The sequence below is a fragment of the Bison bison genome, unplaced genomic scaffold (genome assembly GCF_000754665.1).
Source record: "Bison bison bison isolate TAMUID 2011002044 unplaced genomic scaffold, Bison_UMD1.0 scf7180017864386, whole genome shotgun sequence".
NCBI lineage: Eukaryota > Metazoa > Chordata > Mammalia > Artiodactyla > Bovidae > Bison > Bison bison.
The window spans coordinates 2284704-2308780 of record NW_011494958.1 but is presented as its reverse complement, the minus strand read 5'-3'; positions in this window follow the sequence as shown (position 1 = coordinate 2308780).

Here is a 24077-nt window from a genome sequence, read left to right as displayed (position 1 = left end):
TCGCCAGTCCAGGTTCGATGCATGATACTGGATGCTTGGGGCTGGTGCACTGGGACGACCCAGAGGGAGGGTATGGGGAGGGAGGAAGGAGGAGGGTTCAGGATGGGGAACACAGGTATACCTGTGGCGGATTCATTTCAATATTTGGAAAAACTAATACAATATTGTAAAGTTTAAAAATAAAATAAAATTTAAAAAATAAATAAATAAACTAGCAAATGCAAGCCCTTGTATAGTGCTAGAAACAAAGATAAAATAAACATATGCATAATTATCATTGCAAAAAAAAAAAAAAAGAGTTTTCTCCAACACCACAGTTCAAAAGCATCAATTCTTCGGAGCTCAGCTTTCTTCGCAGTCCAACTCTCACATCCATACATGACTACTGGAAAAACCACACACTTGACTAGACAGACCTTTGTTGGCAAAGTACTGTCTCTGCTTTTAAATATGCTATCTAGGTTGGTCATAACTTTCCTTCCAAGGAGTAAGTGTCTTTAATTTCATGGCTGCAATCACCATCTGCAGTGATCTTGGAGCCAAAAAAATAAAGTCTGACACTATTTCCACTGTTTCCCCAACTATTTCCCAAGAAGTGATGGGACCAGATGCCATGATCTTTGTTTTCTGAATGTTGAGTTTTAAGCCAACTTTTTCACTCTCCACTTTCACTTTCATCAAGAGGCTTTTTAGTTCCTTTTCACTTTCTGCCATAAGGGTGGTGTCATCTGCATATCTGAGGTTATTAATATTTCTCCTGGCAATCTTGATTCCAGCTTGTGCTTTGTCCAGCCCAGCGTTTCTCATGATGTACTCTGCATAGAAGTTAAATAAGCAGGGTGACAATATACAGCCTTAACATACTCCTTCTCCTATTTGGAACCAGTCTGTTGCTCCATGTCCAGTTCTAACTGTTGCTTCCTGACCTGCATACAGGTTTCTCAAGAGGCAGCTCAGGTGGTCTGGTATTCCCATCTCTTTCGGAATTTTCCACAGTTTATTGTGATCCACACAGTCAAAGGCTTTGGCATAGTCAATAGAGCAGAAATAGATCTCTTTCTGGAACTCTCTTGCTTTTTCCATGATCCAGCGGATGTTGCCAATTTGATCTCTGGTTCCTCTGCCTTTTCTAAAACCAGCTTGAACATCAGGAAGTTCATGGTTCACGTATTGCTGAAGCCTGGCTTGGAGAATTTTGAGCATTACTTTACTAGAGTGTGAGATGAGTGCAATTGTGTGGTAGTTTGAGCATTCTTTGGCATTGCCTTTCTTAGGCACTGGAATGAAAAACTGACCTTTTTCAGTCCTGTGGCCACTGCTGAGTTTTCCAAATGTGCTGGCATATTGAGTGCAGCACTTTCACACCATCATCTTTCAGGATTTGGAATAGCTCAACTGGAATGCCATCACCTCCACTAGCTTTGTTTATAGTGATGCTCTCTAAAGCCCACTTGACTTCACATTCCAGGATGTCTGGCTCTAGGTAAGTGATCACACCATTGTGATTATCTGGGTCGTGAAGATCTTTTTTGTACAGTTCTTCTGTGTATTCTTGCCACCTCTTCTTAATATCTTCTGCTTCTGTTAGGTCCATACCAGTTCTGTCCTTTATGAGCCCATCTTTGCATGAAATGTTCCCTTGGTATCTATAATTTTCCTGAAGAGATCTCTAGTCTTTCCCATTCTGTTGTTTTCCTCTATTTCTTTGCATTGATCACTGAGGAAGGCTTTCTTATCTCTTCTTGCTATTCTTTGGAACTCTGCATTCCGATGCTTATATCTTTCCTTTTCTCCTTTGCTTTTTGCTTCTCTTCTTTTCACAGCTATTTGTAAGCCCTCCTCATACAGCCATTTTACTTTTTTGCATTTCTTTTCCTTTTGGATGGTCTTGATCCCTGTCTCCTGTACAATGTCAGGAACTTCCGTCCATAGTTCATCAGGCACGCTGTCTATCAGATCTAGTCCCTTAAATCTATTTCTCACTTCCACTGTATAATCATAATGGATTTGATTTTGGTCATATCTGAATGGTCTAGTGGTTTTCCCTACTTTCTTCAATTTAAGTCTGAATTTGGCAATAAGGAGTTCATGATCTGAGCCACAGTCAGCTCCCGGTCTTGTTTTTGCTGACTGTATAGAACTTCTCCATCTTTGGCTGCAAAGAATATAATCAATCTGATTTCATCGTTGACCATTTGGACATCTGGTGATGTCCATGTGTAGAGTCTTCTCTTGTGTTATTGGAAGAGGGTGTTTGCTATGACCAGTGCATTTTCTTGGCAAAACTTTATTAGCCTTTCCCCTGCTTCATTCTGTACTCCAAGGCCAAATTTGCCTGTTACTCCAGGTGTTTCTTGACTTCCTACTTTTGTATTCCAGTCCCCTATAATGAAAAGGACATCTTTTTGGGGTGTTAGTTCTAAAAGGTCCTGTAGGTCTTCAAAGAACTGTTCAACTTCAGCTTCTTCAGCGTTACTGGTTGGGGCATAGGCTTGGATAACCATGATATCGAATGGTTTGCCTTGGAAACAAACAGAGGTCATTCTGTCGTTTTTGAGATTGCATCCAAGTACTGCATTTCAGACTCTTTTGTTGACCATGATGGCTACTCCATTTCTTCTGAGGGATTCCTGCCCACAGTAGTAGATATAATGGCCATCTGAGTTAAATTCACCCATTCCAGTTCTCTTTAGTTCCCTGATTCCTAGAATGTCGACGTTCACTCTTGCCATCTCTGTTTGACCACTTCCAATTTGCCTTGATTCATGGACCTGACATTCCAGAATCCTATGTAATACTGCTCTTACAGCATCAGACCTTGCTTCTATTACCAGTCACATCCACAACTGGGTCTTGTTTTTGTGGGTTCCATCCCTTCATTCTTTTTGGAGTTTTTCTCCACTGATCTCCAGTTGCATATTGGGCATTTAATGACCTGTGGAGTTCCTCTTTCAGTATCCTATCATTTTGCCTTTTCATACTCTTCATGGGGTTCTCCAGCCAAGAATACTGAAGTATTTTATACTGAAGTATAAAACCAGCATATGACCCAGCAATCCCACTCCTAGGTATATGCCCTGAGGAAACCAAAATTGGAAGAGACACATGTATCCCATTATTCACTGCAGCACTATTTACAATAGCTAGAACATGGAAACAACCTAGATGTCCATTGACAGATGAATGGATAGAGAAGTCATAGCACATATACACAATGGAATATTACTCGGCCAGAAAAAGAACACATTTGTGTCAGTTCTAATGAGGTGGATGAACCTAGAACCTATTATACAGAGTGAAGTGAGTCAGAAAGAGAAAGATAAATACCATATTCTAACACATATATACAGAATCTAGAAAAATGGTACTGAAGAATTTATTTACAGGGCAACAATGGAGAAACAGACATAGAGAAAATACTTATGGACATGGGGAGAGGGGAGGAGAGGGTGAGATGTATGGAAACAGTAACATGGAAACTTACATTACTATATGTAATATAGACAGCCAATAGGAATTTGCTGTATGGTTCAGGAAACTCAAACAGGGGCTCCTTATCAACCTAGAAGGGGTGGGATGGGGAGGGAGATGGAAGGGAGGTTCAAAAGGGAGGGGATATATGCATACCTATGGCCAATTCATGTTGATGTTTGACAGAAAACACCAAAATACTGTAAAGCAATTATCCTTCAATAAAAAATAAAAATTTAAAAAAATTCTCCAAAAAAAAATTATTTGTTAAAGTAATTCCACATATTCAGTCTATGCCAACAGAAAGTTAGGTCCTAACTGGTAAAAAGAAATTTACTCTTGTGATATCAGAGCTCCTCATCCTTCAGGCAGAGCACAGACTCCAAACAAAATAAAGGTTATCCACTAACTTAAATACTTAATCTTCTTACCTCCTACTTGATAGTGCATACTTTTTGGAAAACAATTTCAACATCTTAAGATTATTTCTCCTATATTCAAAATGAAGATATAATTATCTAATTTTAGCAATATTACATTCAGTTCAGTTCAGTTCAGTTGCTCAGTCATGTCCGACTCTTTGTGACCCCATGAATCGCAGCATGCCAGGCCTCCCTGTCCATCACCAGCTCCCGGAGTTCACTCAAACTCATGTCCATCGAGTCAGTGATGCCATCCAGCCATCTCATCCTCTGTCGTCCCCTTCTCCTCCTGCCCCCAATCCCTCCCAGCATCAGAGTTAGGTAAGTGTTAATACAACTAACCTGCAGATCATCTGAATATATGATGAACCAGATTAAGTTCAACCATATTGTACATTTTGGTAACTCACTGATTTTTTCATATGATTGTAAGTCTTAAATTTTAAAGGAATGATGCTATTTTATATTTTTATCTTAAGGAATTTAAAATGACAATACCTCATTCTTTTTTTGCAGGTTATTTTGGTGAAGTACTCATGGAAAAATCAGACAAAACTCTTTTTTACATCTTGTTCATTTAATTATCTTCTTGGCAGACACTGTTAACAAGATGGTGAAATACAATAGATTTTTAATAGCTAAATTAAATTTTGCAATCAAGACCCTTTGTAAAAAAGCATTTTAATTAATATGGTATATTTTTTCCTAATTGTAGCACTGAATATGAATTAGTAATGGGGATCTTAATTTCTATCACTATCATGAGAAAATAAAGAGATATGGGTTATTGTATATTTGTTTTCTTAATAAATCTTTTATAATAATGAGGAATATTTTATGAAATAATAATGTACAAAACAAAAATTATGGCTTCCTGTGATGAAAGAATTTATCAAAGCTTTTAGGGGGTGATTAAGTTGAAAAAGATACAAAAGAAGCCAAACAAAATTGCTTTACTTATAAAGGATTTTATACTAGTTTAAGTATATCCAACTTTGAGAATTTTTGGTAAGCTCTCAACAAATTTTTAATTAATTTGGAAAAATAGTATGCAGATATTATATACAAATAGAAATTTATATAAGAGCATCAGGAATCATCTTCATAGTCTGAGTCATAAAGCAAGTCTCAAAAAATTTCAACTGTTTGAGTTCACATAGAGTATATTCCATGATAAAGGATGAATAAGCTGAAAATTAACAAAAGACACCTAGAATATGCTTAAATATTTGGAACATAAATGATGAAAATAATCCATGGGTCAAAGAAAAAAATTTCAAAGACAACTAGAAAGTATTTTGCACTAAATGACGACAGAACTTGCCAGGCGGTGCTAGTGGTAAAGAAACTGCCTGCCAATACAGGAGACTGAGATACAAGAGACACAGGTGCAGTCCCTGGGTTAGGAAGATCCCCTGCAGGAGGGCGTGGCAACCCATTCTTGCCTGGAGAATCCTGTGGACAGAGGAGCCTGGCGGGCTACAGTCCGTAGGGTTGCAAAGAGTCAGACACAACTGAAGCAACTTAGCACACGGGCATGACAATATAACATCAAAATCTGTGTAATACAGATAAAATTGATCATTTGAAAATAAATCATAAAAAGCTAAAAAAAAAAAAAGCTTTTAAATGAAAGAAGAAAAATGTGATAAAAGAGCAGGAATTATGAGGGGAAAAAAACAAAGTAGATAAAATATCTGAAGTCAGAGTTGATATTATGAAAAGAGCAATAAAAACAATATAACTAAATACAAAAATTTTTGTTTACAAAAATATGTACAAAAAATAGTAGCATTTCCACACACTCATAATGAGCAATTTAATAAGAAAATTAAGAAAATAATTTTTTTTACAGTAGCACCAAAAAGAAGAAAATACTTAAGAATAAACTAAGGAAATGAAAGACTTGTACACTGAAAACTACAGAATAATGCTGAAACACTGATACAAATAAATGGAAAAATATTTTGTGTTCATGGATTGGAAAACTTAGTGTTGTTAAAATGCCATTACTATCCAAAATAATCTACAGAGTCAATGCAATACCTAGCAAAACACAATGATACTGTTTGTAGAAGAAAAAAAGAAATCTAAAATTCATCAGGAATCAAAAGAACCCCAAATAGCCAAAACAATTTTAAGAAAGAATAAAAAAGTGGTTGCATCACACTTCCTGATTTCAAAATATATTTGACACCTAAGTAAACAAAACAGTATGGTATTGGCATAAAAACAGACATATATATGAATGGAATAGAAAAAGAGAGCCTGGAAAGAAACTGGCAAATGATCTTCGCTGACAGAGTCAAGTTCACACAATAGGAAATGGACAATCTTTTTAACAGATGGTGCTGGGAAAACTGTATATACACATGCCAAGAAATTATTTTGGACTCTTATACTATATACAAAAATTAACTCAAAATGAATTAAAGATCTCAACATGAGACCTGAAACTATGAACTCCTAGAAGAAATTATAGAGGAAAATCTGTGTGACATTGGGTGGCAATGATATCTTGTATAAACTAAAAGCACAGGCAACAAAAGTAAAATAGGTAAATGGGACTGCATCAAACTTAAAAACTGTGTGAGCATGCTAAGCTGCTTTAGTCGTGGCCATCTCTTTGCAACCCCATGAACTGTAACCTGCCAGGTTTCTCTGTCCATGGGACTCCCCAGGCAAGAATACCAGAAGGGGTGCCACGCCCTCCTCCAGGAGATCTTCCTGACCCAGGGATCAAATCCACATCACTTATTTCTCCTGCACTGGCAGGTGGGTTCTTTACCACTAGTGCCACCTAGGAAGCCCTAAAAACTGTACATATTATAGGAAATAATCAACAGGGCAGAAAAAGCAACCTATGGAATGGGAGGAAATATTTGCAAACCATACACCTTATAAGGAGTTTTATATCTAGAATGTGTTGTTTTTTTTTTTTTAATAACTCCTATTACTGAACAATAACATTCCAGAAACTCAAATAATCCAATTAAAAAATAGGCAAAGAACCTGAACACATGTTACTTCAAAGAAGAGATATAAATGGTCATCAAGCACATGAAAAGATGCTCAGTGTTACTAATTACCAGAGAAATGTAAATCAAAACAACAATCAGATATCACCTCATACCTTTTAGGATGCCTACTGTCAAAAAAAACAAAACAAAACAGAAAGTAACAAGCGTTGGTAAAGCAGTAAAGAATTTGAACTACAGTTGAGAAAATATAAAATGATGCAACTGCTATAGAAAGCAGTATGGTGAATCCTCAAAAAATTAAACACAGAATTACTACATGATTCAGCAATTTCACTTTTGGTATATATCTACAAAAATCGAAAATAGGATCTCAAGAAATATTTGCATATATAGACTCACTGCAGCCTTATTCACAATAGCCAAAAGGAGGAAGCAACCCAAGGGCCCACTGATAGATGAATGGATAAATAAATGTAGAATACGCAAATAATAAAGTATTATTCATCCTAGGAAAAGGAGATCCTGTCATATGCTATCTAGATGAAGGTTGAGGACATTATGTTAAGTTAAATAAGCCAACCACAATAAAACAAATGCTGCGTGAGTCCACTTGTATTGAGGTATCTGAAATGGTCAAAGTCTTACAAATAGAAAGCAGAATGGTATTTGCAGGAACTGTGGGGGAAAGGGGAAAATGAAAGTTGTCCTTCAAAAGATACAGAGTTTCAGTTTTTTAAGATGAAAAATGTATAGAAATCAGTTGCACAACAATGTACATATACTTACCAATATTGTACACTGGAAAAAGCTAAAATGGTAAATCTTGTTAAGAGTTTTTATCACAGTAAAAAAATAAGATTTTACCAAAGACCACAAACACTATAATAAGGCCAGAAAAAGAAAGTAAAAATAGAATAATTGAAAATAAAGATTAGATTTTTTCATTATTAGAGATTAAAGATTTTTAATTATTAGATGCAATATTCTTTAACAAAAAATAGTCTATTTGATACCTAAAAACAATCCTAAGAAAATTAGAAAAGAGCTTCCTGCCTACAAATAATAAAGTTTTATATAATATTAGAACTCATTATAATAACTGGACGGCTATTCTACATGTGAAGATAAACACTGTAATATATTAGTTCAATCCAAATTGACTTTTGGATTTAATGCAATTCCAATTTAATGCAATTTAATGCAATTCCAATAAAATTTTTAATACAATTATTTGTTATTTGTTATTATAATTTGAATATTTATTTGAGAGACGCTATGGTCAATAATTGGGCTTCCCTAGTGGCTCAGTGATAAAGAATCTGCCTGCAATGCAGGAGTCGCAGGATACACAGGTTTGATCCCTGGGTTGGGAATATCCCCTGGAGGAGGACATGGCAATCCACTCCAGTATTCTTGCCTGGAGAATTCTATGGTCAGAGAAGCCTGTTGGGCTATGGTCCATAGAGTCACAAAGAATCAGACACAACTGAAGTGACTTACTATGCATGCACACACGGTCAATAATTGCCAACATAATCCATTAAGAACTGCTATGAAGGTTTACTGTATGGCTATGGTAGTTGAATCTGAGAAGGCGATGGCACCCCACTCCAGTACTCTTGCCTGGAAAATCCCATGGACGGAGGAGCCTGGTGGGCTGCAGTCCATGGGGTCTCGAAGAGTCGGACACAACTGAGCGACTTCACTTTCACTTTTCACTTCCCTGCATTGGAGAAGGAAATGGCAGCCCACTCCAGTGTTCTTGCCTGGAGAATCCCAGGGACGGGGGAGCCTGGTAGGCTGCCGTCTATGGGGTTGCACAGAGTCGGACACAACTGAAGCGACGCAGCAGCAGCAGCAGCAGCATGGTCGTTGAATAGAACCTCGATTTAAATCAAGAAACTTGATGTAAATCGTATTATAGATTATAAAAAGCGAAGAATATTTCAACAATGAATGTTGAGACAACTGGTTTTCCACATGAGACAAACAATGATGATGGTACTTGGAACCTGATCTCAAAGCACACTTTAGAATGGGAAAGTACAACATGAATATGTGAAATTTTTGGAGTGCTTTCATGATCTTAGCACAGGGAAGAATTTCATGAGCATATAAAATATAATTATACTAATAATACTTTAAAATTCACCACTGTGAAATTTTAAAAGAAATGTGTTCTTTTAAAGAGAAAGAAAAGTGAAAGTGAAGTAGCTCAGTCATGTCCGACTCTTTGTGATCCCATGGACTGTAGCCTACCAGGCTCCTCCATCTGTCCATGGGATATTCCTGGCAAGAGTACTGGAGTGCGCTGCCATTTGTGAAAACAAAAATCACAAATTAGCCAATGATAGCAAATTAAATACCAACAAACAGTTAACAGTAAGAAAATAGGAAGCTCTCCACTGAATCAATAAACAGAAGATGAGAAAGATGAGGCAAGAGACTTCCATAGGCATTTTCACAGAAAAGGAAACACAAATGGTCAGTACACATAAAAAGATATGTTCAACCTATCACTAATTATAGAAATGCCAAGTTAAAACCAAAATGGGATAATGAGGTATAATTTTACACTGAAGAGAAGAGCAACAATGTAAAAATCAGAGTCGTATAATACCAAATTAGGGAGCGCAAGGAAAGCTTTTACAGCCAGTTTGTGGCCATGTAAGTGTACACAGCAAACTGTGCATGCAGTTGGGTGGATCTTAGCTACCCTCAAGTTCTGTTTCCCAGCACCTCCTTGTACAGTAGTGAGTTACTGCAATCACAACGATCATTTGTGCAAGAGCTGGTACGCTTGCAGCAGCAGCTGCAAGCATTTTATGCTTGAAAGATCAGTTTGGAATACCCAGCAGGGATACAGTTTACACACACAGTTGCCATCCCTTACCTGCTGGCTCTCAGGGTGGTGTGGGACACAAGTCTGCCTGCAGCTTCTGCGGCTCCTGCAGGATCCTTGTTGGGCCAAACGCTTGGTTAGTCTTGTGCTAAAGGACACCATGTTCTGGAAGACATCTCGTCAGCAAAGTTGAAGTCCTGGAGACAGAGAGAGAGAGGAAGTTTCAGTTCATCCTCATGGGCTCCACCTATTTCATTCTCTGCTCAACTTAACATCACCTTCCCTTTCTGACTACCAGCCTTGCTGGATTTAGACTCTGTCCCCAGACACAAAACAAAGCTTGATGAAGACTGCTTTAACCAGTTCCCATAAATGCATAAGGTCAAATTCTTAAAATAAATCTCCTATTATCTAAATCATGTTACTTGTAAGGTTCTGTTTCTTTTATTTAAACTTGATTGTTTCAGCTGACTGTGAAACGGAGATAATAAAACAAGGTATAGCAAGAACAAAGGTCCAATATAGTCAAAGCTGTGGTTTTTCCAGTATTTATGTACAGATGTGAGAGCTGGACAATAAAAAAGGCTGAACGCCAAAGAATTGATGCCTTCAAACTGTGGTGCTGGAAAACACTCTTGAGAGTCCCTTAGACAGCAAGGAGATAAACCAGTCAAACCTAAACGAAATCAACCCTGCATATTCATTGGAAGGGCTGATGCTGTAGCTGAAGCTTCAATCCTTTGGCCACCTGATGCAGAGTCGACTCATTGTAAAAGACCCTAACGTTGAGAAAGATTGAAGGCAGGAGGAGAAGGGGATGACAGAGGACAAGATGGTTGGATGGCATCACCAAGTCAACAGACATGAGTTTGAGCAAACTCTGGAAGACGGTGACAGGGAAGCCTGGTGTGCAACAGCCCATGGGGTCGCAAAGAGTCAGACGTGGCTGAGCGAATGAACAACAACAACATACAGCGAGAATAGCTTAATATATCACTAAAAACAAAAAAATACCAACTTCATCTTTTTTTTTCCTATTACATCTATTTAAGAATTTAAAAATGCACAAAATTCACTGTTAATGTATCATTCACACTTGATCTCTATGTGCTTTCACACTGAACTTTACTCAGGTCGAGTTTATCACTGACAGGAAGCCTAAGTCTTAGTAACGCTAGGTGCTCCCTCCCAGAAAAGTAGATGCCACTAACAGAGGCAGAGCATCCAGGGAACCTGGGGCCAATTCAGTGGTCACCTGACAGTCACAGAGCATCTGTGCAGAGACCAAAGGACTGATCTCAGGAGCACCATCCTAGGAAGAAATCAAAGCCAGGCAGAGAATCCAGAACTCAAAGGCCATCTAAGGGAGTTAAAAGGGCAAAAAGAACACAGGTGAGACAAAGGGGTTTAAAAGGAGGAGCAAGAAGGCCAAAAGAGAGTGTAAATCTGAAGGTGAGGGGGACAGCATGGAGAAGCCTCTGAAGAAAGAGGGCTGGAGCCAGGAAGGGCCATGAGAGCAAGTCACAGCTCCGATTTTTCATGTTTACATTTTTTTTTTTAATCATAAAGCTCCTCTGTTCTTTACAGATACCACAGAAGATTTTGTGTGATCTAAAAAATATATTGAGCTAAGGAAAGCATTACAAATACGCTACTTGTAAACTTAAGTGATTGATCAAACAATCATGACCCATATAAACTTCATGTATCTGAATGTCAGTATTTTGATCCCTGTATTGATTATCCTAGTTACGGGCATTATGCTATAGACAGTCATTAATAAATAATTACTTACAATGCTGCAATGCATGAAAATACTGTTTCACACCAGTAAAATGAGAAGAAATAAAAGGCGTGTCTAACTCCAATAAATTTTGAAATATTTTAAAGAAACACAAGTAAATACTATGATTCCAACCCTGAAAAAAACGATATAAAGAATGTAGAGTGTGAAAGTGTTAGTCATATCCGACTCTTTGTGACTCCCACGGACTGTAGACCGTCAGACTCCTATGTTCATGGAATTCTCCAGGGAAGTATACTGGAGTGGGTTGCCATTTTCTTCTCCAGGGGATCTTCTCCAACCAGGGATCGAACCTGGGTCCCCTGCATTATAGGCAGATCCTTTACTGTCTGAACAACCAGAGAAGCCCTATAAAGAAGGTAACCAGTACAAAAATGCCTTGACTCTGTATTTAGAACAAAAATTTTTCTTCTTTTTAAATTTTCAACTTTTTCTTTCAAATTTTAGTTTCCACATTTATTGTACTTTCTGTTCTGATGCAAAAATCTGTCCTTATAATTGTTATAGATAATCAAAATTCTGCATTGTACTTTAAATTTACTCTAGAGCTAATTTTGTTCTATGATTTTTTTTTCTTAACAGAGAGCCTTTATGTTTCTAATTTTAATGACTTTGCACAGGTCTATACTAGATTATTAGAGCTAGGATAGCAAAATGATAATTATTGGTTATCTTTAAACCAATTTTATATTTTATTTATATTTAAATATCTTTAAATATTTTATCTATTTACTTCTTTATCTATTTACAAAATATTAAAAAATCATAATGGCAGGCATAATATTAAAAAGTATGTAGGCAATTTTTTATAAGAATAATTTCAAAATATTGTTTTTAATGGTAAGCTTTACATCCTTTAGTTTATAATTCCACAGTCATTACTAAACAAACTCTTGACTATTAGACAAAGCTCCCTTGTCCATTTTGGTGAACAAAAACTCAACTTTAGAAAGAAAAGATGTAAAAGACGTAAATTTTTTTTAAATACTAAGGGGAAAGAGTTTGCTGTAACTGGAAAGTAAATACCTCCTAACCTTCTTTTTTGTGTTCAAACAAAGATAACCTAGACCTCTGCATTTCCAAAGCACCTGTGACTCAGCTGCTCATAATCCCAAAAGTTCTCTAATAATAACTTGTGTTTGGGTGCTACTATAACTTAATCAATACTAAATGAATGATCTATGGCTTATAATAAATTATACCCAGTGTCTAGCACCTTATTTTCTAAATAACCCATCAATTAGGTTTTACACTAGATTAAATTCCTGGCTTTCAGAGCAAAACTTCTTGAGTCTTGACTCCTGCAATTTAGATGACAAAAATCAATACAAGTGCTCTTGTTAATGGTCTCAAAATGAGAACACCAGAATATCTGCAACAGGAGAAACAAGAATTCCAGTTCAATACCCGATACTGATCTTTGGTTTCCAATAGGGCTTGTGAATTATAATAGATCTCAGACCACTCGCTCACAAATAGAAACATCTACTGAATTAGAATCCTATACACTGCAGAAATGTTTCCTTAACTCCCTAACTTTTTCACACAAGAACTGAAACACCATAAGACAATGCAACTAATTCACTTTCATAACCACAAATATTACTGTGATTCAAGTACTGATAGTGTAAGTGTTACAGAATTTCACAGACAAATAACCTATTTAAGCCCTCTGACCTTTTCATGAGAGAATTTAACATGACCCAAAATGTAAACACTGGGCCCAAAGTCATAGATCTAAATTAAAAACTTGAGCTGTGACAGAGATATGTGACTCCAGGCTTAGATTATTGAGCAGTTGGTCCCATAAGCACAGAATTTTAGAGCAGAAAAATCACCTAATTTAGTCCTTTCATTTTTTAGATGAGCAAAGGAGACTATAGTGGTTCCCAGGTTTGCTTAACTGAGTAAGATTATTCACAGAGTTCATCAAACAGACTCTGTCTTAAACCCTTGAAAATGCTTCCTATGCTTCCACGTATAAGTAGAAAGCACTGCCTTAATATATATTCCTTAAGGAATCTTTTTTCTGGCAGTAGTTACTTTTCGATACCCTGAAACCCAAATAATAAACTCATAGCTTTGTTTCAAAACAAGGTGTATTTTCAAAAGCAATTTTCTAATATCAAAACAGCAATTCAGTCGACCAGAACTTCCATAATGAACCGGGCACTTTGTACTTGGTGTTCCTCTAGGTTCAAGAATGAGACAAAGACTGAGAGCAGTTTTCATTCTGGAAAGGGAGACACATAAGCCAAACATACTTCCAGGCAAAGCAAGCGAAATACACACAACTATGTGAAGTATTTGCAAATGCTCTAAAATTCTAAACCCAGAATGAGTCAGACATCTTTCTCATCCGGATGACTTAACCAAAAAGCAATCATTGGTGAGTGGCCTAATAAACCGGGGGGGCGGGCAGCTTTCTGTAGCAAATTATTTAGACTACCAATAAACACTAGAGGGGCTATATGGTTTGAGCTTTTTTCTACAAAAATAAATAAACTGTTTATTTTCCATCAACCTTATTTCCATTTTCTTTTAAAGAGTCTACAGAAGAATAGCTGCAGACTACTCCATGGAAATTCCTACCCAGGAGCTGTGGCAGCAGACAAGACGCGGAGGGGACCAGCGTGCCTTCCGGCCTGTCCACAATCTCCAGTTGGGGAACAGTCAACTTGAAAGCTGGAGCACTCCATCCACCCTGAAATCCCACCTTGGGCACGGCCTTTCAGCCGTGGTCTGCTCTTCCTTTCCGGTGTCTTCAGGATCTTTCTGGAAGCAGAGCTCAGGCTGACCTCGCGAAGGTGGCCATACGAGACCATGCCAGAGCGCTCGCGCAGAAACTCACACTGGGTGAGCTCCCCTTCTGTCGCGCGGGGTGGCGGTGCCCATAGAGCACAGAGAGTGTCTGTGTTACACAGAGCAGTGATAGATGCCTCTGTGTGAGGCCGCTGGTCTGCGCTGGGATCAGTAATTCATGGAAGTCTCCACTCATGGAAAGCTGCCTGGATCTGGTTACTGAAGGTTCTGGAAGTGAAGTGGCTGGCAACAGGAGCAGCGCCATCGTCAGAAGCAGCAAACTTAAGGGCAGCTCACTGATCAGTATCTCTGAAAGGTATGACCCCGACGTTGGGTCTTCAGTGGCAACCATGGCACAAGCTGCCAGCAGAAGAAGTTTCTTGAGGTTTTCCTCAGTCATGATCAAATGCCATCACCATTCCATTAAGAAGTCAAGGTCAGTGCCGCCGAAGCAAATCGCTGCTGCAAGGAATTTAAGAACACTTTCCTCCTCTATTTGCAGGACTCAAGGGCTCAAGATAAGATGAAAGTTTCCCTTTAAGTTATCACAGGAAGCCAAGACAATGCCTGTTTAGACCCCTGTCTGCATAGTACAGAAAGGTGAGTTCATTTTTTTAGGCGCCAAAGATCTACCAGCAGCATGAGAGCCAGTTAAATGAAAACAGGAAGAAAAAAAAAAAACACGAATTTGAAACTCTGAAACAAAATATTCTCTCTGCCTCACTCATACACACACTCACACACACACACACACACACACACACACACCAATTAGCAAATAAGAAAACAAAAGCTAATATGGTGATGCTGGTTGTTTAGTAGCTAAGTCATGTCCAACACTTCTGTGACTGCATGGACTGCAGCCCTGCCAGACTCCTCTGTCCATGGGAATTCTCCAGGCAAGAATACCGCAGTGGATTGCTATATCCTTCTCCAGGGGATTTTCTCCACCCAGGAATCAAACCCACATCTCCTGCATTGGCAGGTGGATTCTTTACTGCTGAGCCACCAGGGAAGTCCAAAAGCAATTATAAGTAATTTCATCCTCTAAGAAATACTATAAGAAATCTTGAGTTTGTTAAATCAGTGACTAATGAGGCTAATTTCAAAGAAAATACTTCTGAGTATTTTAGTATTATTCCTCCAAGATATTAGGTATATAGCACTATTTTTATTTTTCCAAATTTCTAAACACTTTTTAAAATTTAAATCTACAAATTATTTTAATCTAAAACATTCTATTTTTTATTAAAATTAATTTAGGTATTTTCAGAAATACCTTATGCTATGCTATGCTATGCTATGCTAAGTCGCTTCAGTCGTGTCCGACTCTGTGCGACCCCATAGACGGCAGCCCACCAGGCTCCCCGTCCCTGGGATTCTCCAGGCAAGAACACTGGAGTGGGTTGCCATTTCCTTCTCCAATGCATGAAAGTGAAAAGTGAAAGTGAAGTCGCTCAGTCGTGTCTGACTCTTAGCGACCCCATGGATTGCAGCCTAACAGGCTCCTCCGTCCATGGGATTTTCCAAGCAAGAGTACTGGAGTGGGGTGCCATTGCCTTCTCTGGAAATACCTTATATTAATCTCTAAGTTAATACTGCATTCTCACATATTTTCCAAGAATACTTCAGTTGGGTCACATGCATGTCCCTGGGGTACACCTTGGCAATGCTCAGAATCATTTGAAGACTATGGGTTGAATAGTGAAGTTTTCACTTTGTAAAGGTGTTAAGTCAGTAAAATGAGAATGTTATTGTTAATATCATTTATACTCACTGCCTGGTAAATACTGATGAAATTCAAATTATGCATGTATCAGAAGACTGTCAAACTTCACCCAGCTGAAGTAATTTTAACAATCATGAGGAGCTGCAGCAGCAACCCATCTCTGGGGAAAAGCAGTGCCTGTCACCCCTTGCCCCCAATTCCCCTATGTGAATATGAATCTATGTTCTTGTTGTGCCAGCTGGCAGAGAGTATGAAAATAGCCCAGGTGGCCTTTGACACATTTCAAGTTGGAAAAGAGAACATGTTTCCATGGTAAAGAAGAGATGGAAAGAAGTTAATTGTACCCCATAGAGATGCCCTATAATTTTTTTTTAACAATTTTTATAATATGTAAAAAAACTATGCCATAGAGACAGCTATAGAAATCTTCACAGTTATATACTGAATTATCAGTATTTTATAATTTTAATTTTCCAGCAGCAAAGCCAACTGCAAATCATATCAAGATTACTTTAATTGGTATCATGATGTCATTAAGAATATAAAGGGAGTAGAAAATTACTTTCTAGTCAATTGTAGACTATTTTGAAATAAATATTATTCAAAACAATGGGAAGAAGACCCAGAAACCCCCAGGATTTACTAGTGTGGATGGATAGAGGCTATGGAAGAAGAATAAACATACAAGTGTGAAAGAAAAAAAAATCAACTCTAAGACAAAAATAAACCAGTTATTAAGAGCAGGGTATGGTGAAATCAGAAGAAAGCAATGGATAAAACTAAGGCAAGTAGTGACAGTAGGAATATTTCCAATATACCCAGTAATCAAAAAGACAATGAAGTGAGGCAACAGTGACTTGGCAGAAAGACTTACCTTTAAAGGTAATAACCATCTCAGAATCATGTTGATGTGACGGAACTAAACACACTGGTGGGGTATTGTGAGTTAAATTATTTCTCTGTATTTTCTGTAAAGACATCTATTTAAAACTGGACATAGCATATTTCCCTTCAACAATTTGAGAAAAAATAATTACAGAATAGTAAACTGTACATGTGAAACAAAATATAATAGCTGCTTGTAGTTTACTGGTTTCTTGGGGAATTTAGACAAGTACTAATAAATGGTTTGATTATAAACTTGCAAATATGCTGATCATTAGTTTACTGAATTTAATTAATGCATTGTCATTAAACCAAAAGCAAGTCTACATTGTTATTTATGATTCTATCTCCTTGAGGACTGGGATAAAGTTCATGTTTAAATCTCATGTACTATATCAGCCTCTGGCTACAAAGGTAAACCCCAAATCACCTACTATTCGTATCACAGTTTGGCTATGTATTTACTCTTTGTTCCATACACTTTAACATTTGTGAAAAAATGTGAATTATAAAAAAAAGTAAATTCCAAGTGTTGATGACTGAAATAAGGGAAAAGTTAAGGCATCTAAGAAACGGATAATCTTTAGGCAGAAAATACTTTTTTAGTTGAAATAAAACAATGAACTTTTAAATTCTGCAGTGGCTCCAATTAATATCCTAAGTGGACTTGTCATTCTTTCTGATCTATACAAAGACAAATAACAAAGTTTGCAAAATATCAATAAATGCTTCTGTCAATACTTTTGGAGGAATACTATATGCTAGATGCTATCTTGAGGATATGTCTTAGGAAACTTGCCACTGTATCAACCCTATTACATCAGTATTAATTGTTGAGATTAAAGAGTGTGCCTGTATATTCAACTGAGATTATTTGGATAGGACCTCCTATTTTCAGGACAAAGGTCTATATGCTGATTCAGATGGTGTGAAACTATTTCCAAGAATTCTGTGTTCTGATTAGTGCTCTCCTGCCCCAAATATGAGAATAAAATTCAGTTATAAGATTTGCTGACTAGTCTGAAAATTACATTTGGATGGCACAAGTGTGATATTCAATTCCATTTCTTTTCTAGAGTGTTTCCACAATAAAGGTGTCCTAGTGTTTCATTAACTGTCATAGGTATCATTTCCATCACCATATTGATTCTAAGATCTGAGTTATTGAAGTAGTGTTTACCCCCTTCTTCCATATGGTTTCCTATCTAATAGGAATGATAACTGAAGTAGCTAAGTCGACAATATATCATTGATTTTTTTCCTCAAAGGATGAACTTTGAATTTTTCAAAAATGTTGTTTTCAGAATCCAAACTCAAGGCTGCCTGGATAACAACTTAATTCACACTACATCAGAAGAATGTTTCTCTTTTTATATCTGCAATTTTGCTTGCTTTACTTTAAAATAGCATAGTGTTTTATATGATTGCTATTTTCAACTTAATAAATCATTAAATGTTGAATGAATTAAAATCTTCATGCACCATACACTTACATTATTTCTAATTAAGAAAAATAATGTTTAATAGTTTTATCTGCTAGTATGAAAAAAGAAAAGAGAAGTTATATTTATTTTCCATCTATTCTGTGGCAGTAATATAGGTGCTTTACATGCATTACCTTTTCCACCCTCCCAAGAGAGCTGTAAGTTGGCATTATTTTCTTCATTTTGCCAAAGGTGATAAGGCCAAGTAGCTAGAATACAGAAAGTTTTAAAATCAAAACAGAATTTGAGTTAATGTTTCCCAAAGGCTTTCCCAAAGCCTGCAATTTTTCCTGTACGCTATAATAGTTTCCATATAACCATTTCACTTTTACTTATTGTAAGGAAATTTAGCCTTCAGGATGTATGAACTTACTAATCCAAACATATTGTCACATGACTTTTTTAGATCTAAAATTGTGGCTTATATGGTACTAAGAATGAAGATTTTACAGACACCTCTTTGAATTCCTACACCCAAGATATTTAAGACTTGTGAAAGAAAATGCCTAGAATAGCCTGATTCATGGCTGTTCTAGGTGAAAACACTTGCATAAACCAAGCACAGTTTGCTCCAGAACTATTCCTTTACAAGGAATGCTTGTAAGGGAGAGTAACAGTAATAATACTAATTTTATTACCGCTCATAGTATTTTAGTATAATTATTATACTGTTAATATTAACAGCACTGATGTTAGTACACTAATATTAATAACAAGAAGACTGAAATAATTACAAACAGATTCTTAAATGATCTTAAACTCCAGCGAGAGGTAGTAAGGAAATTCTTACTGTTACCAAGCTGGCACTGGGGACGTCAATATGAACTGATTCACAGCTTTAATTCTGTAGTTCACAAAGGAAGATTTACCATGAAATTACCTTCGGTTTCAGGTTTCCCAGGTGGCACTAGTAAATAACCTCCCTGCCAATACATGAGATGTAAGAGATGCATATTCGATCCCTAGGTTGGGAAGATCTCCTGGAGCAGGGCATGGCAATCCACTCCAGTATTCGTGCCTGGAGAACCCCAGAAACAGAGGAGCCTGCTGGGCTGCAGTTCACAGGGACACACAGTCAGACACGACTAAAGCAACTTCGCACGCACGCACAATCACACCTTTGGTTTCACTTGGACAGGACTTTTTAAGTCCCTGGAGTAGTCCTACCAATGTTTTCACATGGTAAAATGTGTTTGTACACTCTCCAAAACTCAGATAATAAAAGCAATTAAGACAAATATTTCAGTTTTCCATTCCAAATTGGAATAAATTTTAATGTACAGCAAAAAGAAGAGAGAGAGAGAGAAATGTTGCTTCCTATTTCAATCCCATCCCCACCCCAAGTGTAAGTGTTAGTTGCTCAGTCGTGCCCGACTCTTTGCGACCCCATGGACTGCAGCCCACCAGGCTCCTCTGTCTATGAGATTTTTCCAGGCAAGGACACTGGAGTGGGTTGCCATTTCCTTCTCCAGGGGATCTTCCCAACCCAGGGATCGAACCCAGCTCTCCTGCACTGCAGGCAAATTCTTTACTAACTGAGCTACAAGGGCAAAGGAGCATGAAAAAAAAAAAAAAATCAGTGAAAGGAAATGAGTCATTTAAATGGAATTAGGTCCATCTGTTGACAGCCAAGGTAGGGAACCTGACACAGTAACCTAGACTTCAGATTTCTGCTCTGCAATATAAAAAGCTTAGAAGCATTGTTCTCATTCTTGCAATAAGAAAATAACCGAAAACACTGAAAAAAATATCTCTTCTTAGATCTGTCAGAGAATTGAAGTCACAAGGCAAACTGTTACCCTGAAAACTAGAGAGATAGGCAGATACAGAAAATCACAGCTTCTAGGTAAAACTGCACAACTCAGAGGAGATTCACACCTAACCAAAACTCACTGTTTTTTAGTTAAGACCACTCATCTAGTATCAGTTTACTCAAGCTCAGGTTCTTTACATCTCAATGCAGAAGTAATTCAGTAAGATAAAATGATAGGTAAGAAGTAGATTTATTTAGAGAGACACACATTACATAGACAGAATGCAGTCCATCTCAAAAGCGAGAGTGGCCCAGAAAAAAGAGGTGGTTAGTTTTTATGAATTGGGTAATTTCATAGGCTAATAAATGGGAGGATTATTCCAACTGTCTTGGAGAAGGAGTGGAGATTTCCAGAAATTGGGCCTTTCTGACCTTTTATGGTCTGCCTCAGAATTGTCATGGTTCCCATAAGTGTATCTTTTAGCATATATCCCAAAGAAAGGCAATGCCAAAGAATGCTCAAACTACTGCACAATTGCACTCATCTCACACGCTAGTAAAGTAATGCTCAAAATTCTCCAAGCCAGGCTTCAGCAATACGTGAACTGTGAACTTCCAGATTCAAGCTGGTTTTAGAAAAGGCAGAGGAACCAGAGATCAAATTGCCAACATCTGCTGGATCATGGAAAAGGAAGAGAGTTCCAGCAAAACATCTATTTCTGCTTTATTGACTATGCCAAAGCCTTTGACTGTGTAGATCACCATCAACTGTGGAAAATTCTGAAAGAGATGGGAATACCAGACCCCCACACAAATACCTGTATTCCCACCATAACAGAGGTTGTGGGGATGCTTGGTACCTAGCCAGGGCAAGATTGTGTTGGTGATACAGTTGGTTTGGGTTTAGTGAACCAGACTAGGACCAGAATAAAGAACGCTGGCGTGTAGGACAATCATTTGTTTTCTATACTTACTGACTTTTTAAGCATGTTTGGTAAATTTAATCAAGAACACACTAAAAGATCAAGAAGGAAACGGCAATCACACAGCATAGACTTAAGCTTTCTAATTCATTCTTCCAAGTAAGTTTTCCATTCTCTATATTTTATGGGAAGTAAAAGCAGGAGCTTTTCTTTTTGATGGGGAATGATAATAAGTAGTTTTAATTTGTACTTTGAAGGATGAGATCAGAATGGGCAAAAAGATTAGGTCATCTGTGGCTTTTTGGAAAGCAAACAAAACTTTAAAAAAATAGAAAAATATATTTAGCTGAGACCTCCTAAAAATGATATAGCATTAGTAATAAAGATGTGATAGCTTATAAGAAAGATATTGATCATCTTGTGAAATAAATGAGCTTAAATTGTCACTTAGTTTATTACTGGAGCGATCGTTTCCTTGACATTGGTTTAACTTGCATCTCTGATATTTTAGAAACTTTTATTTTTTTCTAGGGTATTTTAAAGGACCAAAACAGATTCTTATTTTCTCCTCAAAAGCAGCAAAACTAAAAACAATTCTCTTTGAAAATGTAATTAATATGTATTTTAACAAAAATATTGACAAATGTACTTTTTAATGAAAATCTTTAGTGATAGTACTGAGCAATTCATTTTTAAGGAGTGATAAATTGAGAACATAACCTATATTTAGCTCAGTGCAGTAACTTACCCTCTATCAATTTATATTAGAAATAAAATCAAAAGTTAGATCTTGTTTTATTTTCTAAAACCTCTAATATTATTACAACTATACACTCAAGATTCTACCAGTTTTCTGCATTAAACCTACAGATTCCAGTAAGCATACTGAGTTTAGTATTGAAGCTAGTTATTTGACTTTATAGTTGAATTGTGTTTAATAGTTAACTGAAGCATTTTAATACATTATTTCTCTTGGTGTTACGAATAAGTTAGGAGCTAGCTCACTTTTTGTATTGGTCAGTTTCGGTCGCGCAGTCATGTCTGATTCTTTGCAACCCCATGGAGTGCAGCACGCCAGGCTTCCCTGTCCATCACCAACTCCCAGAGCTTGCTCAAACTCATATCCATCAAGTCAGTAATGCCATCCAACCATCTCATCTTCTGTCATCCCCTACTCCTCCTGCCTTCAATCTTTCCCAACATTAGGATTTTTTCCAGTGAGTCAGTTCTTCACAACAGGTGGCCAAAGTATTGGAGTTTCAGCTTCAGCATCAGTCCTTCCAATGAATATTCAGGACTTATTTCCTTTAGGATTGACTGGCTTGATCTCCTTGCAGTCCAAGGGGCTGTCAACAGTCTTCTCCAGCACCACAGTTCAAAAGCATCAACTCTTTGGTGCTTAGCTTTCTTTATGGTCCAACTCTCACATCCATACAAGACTACTGGAAAAATCATAGCTTTGACTGGATGGACCTTTGTTGGCAAAATAATGTCTCTGCTTTTCAATATGCTGTCTAGGTTGGTCATAGCTTTTCTTCCAAGGAGCAAACATCTTTTAGTTATTGGGCTGCAGTCACCATCTGCAGTGATTTGAGAGCCGAAGAAAATAAAGTCTGCCATTGTTTCCACTGTTTCTCCATCTATTTGCCATGAAGTGATGAGACTGGATGCCATGATCTTTGTTTTCTGAATGTTGAGTTTTAAGCCAACTCTTTCATTCTCCTCTTTTACTTTGATCAAGAGGCTCTTTAGTTCTTCACTTTCTGCCATAAGGTGGTGTCATCTGCATATCTGAGGTTATTGATATTTCTCCCGGCAATCTTGATTCCAGCTTGTGCTCCATTCAGCCCAGCATTTCGCATGATGTGCTCTGCATATAAATTAAATAAGCAGGGTGACAATATACAGCCTTGATATACTCCTTTTCCAGTTTGGAACCCGTCTGTTGTTCCATGTCCAGTTCTAACTGTTGCTTTTTGGTCTACGTACAGATTTCTCAGGAAGCAGTTAAGGTGGTCTAGTGTTCCCATATTTTTAAGAATTTTCCAGTTTCTTGTGCTCCACACAGTCAAAGGCTTGGGCATAGTCAATAAAGCAGAAGTAGATTTTTTTTTCCCTGGAATTCTCTTGCTTTTTCCATGATGAGTTAAGCCTTAGAAGCATCACTGTGAACAAAGCTAGTGGAGGTGATGGAATTCCAGTTAAACTATTTCAAATCCTAAAAGGTGATGCTGTTAAAAGTTCCTCCTTGCACAGCTGTCAGAATATCTAAAGCCAATCTGTTTTGTAAAACCACCTTTCTAATTTGTGCTTGTTCAGCATTAAGAGTTGAAATAGCTTTTTGAGAATCTTGTAATGCCTGTTGAGTAAAATTAGTCAAAGCATCCACTCGTAGCAGAACATCTGTAGTTCCTTCACTCAATATGCCAGCAAATTTGGAAAACTCAGCAGTGGCCACAGGACTGGAAAGGGTCAGTTTTCATTCCAATCCCAATGAAAGGCAATGCCAAAGAATATTCAAACTACTGCCCAATTGCATTCACATCACACTAGCAAAGTGATGCTCAAATTCTCCAAGCCAGGCATCAACAGTACATCAACCACGAACTTCCAGATGTTCAAGCTGGATTTAGGAAAGGCAGAGGAACCAGAGATCAAATTGCCAACATCCGCTGGATCATCAAAAAACCAAGAAAAAGCAGAGTTTTTTATAATACTATCTTAAAATGACAAAATCATGATTCTGAGTTATTTTCCAGTTAATATTACTATGTTCCATAATTTCAAATAATGCCTAAAATACTCAGAGATGTGCATACACATTAGAGAGAAAGAGCAATACAGAGTTTAGGTAAATTATAATAAATCTTATATTGAATTTTTAATTGAAATTTATTATTTTATTTTAAAAACAAAAATGTTCTTACAGATAGCACTGTTATGGACATGCAGAGTTATATGATTAATATGAATATTTTATA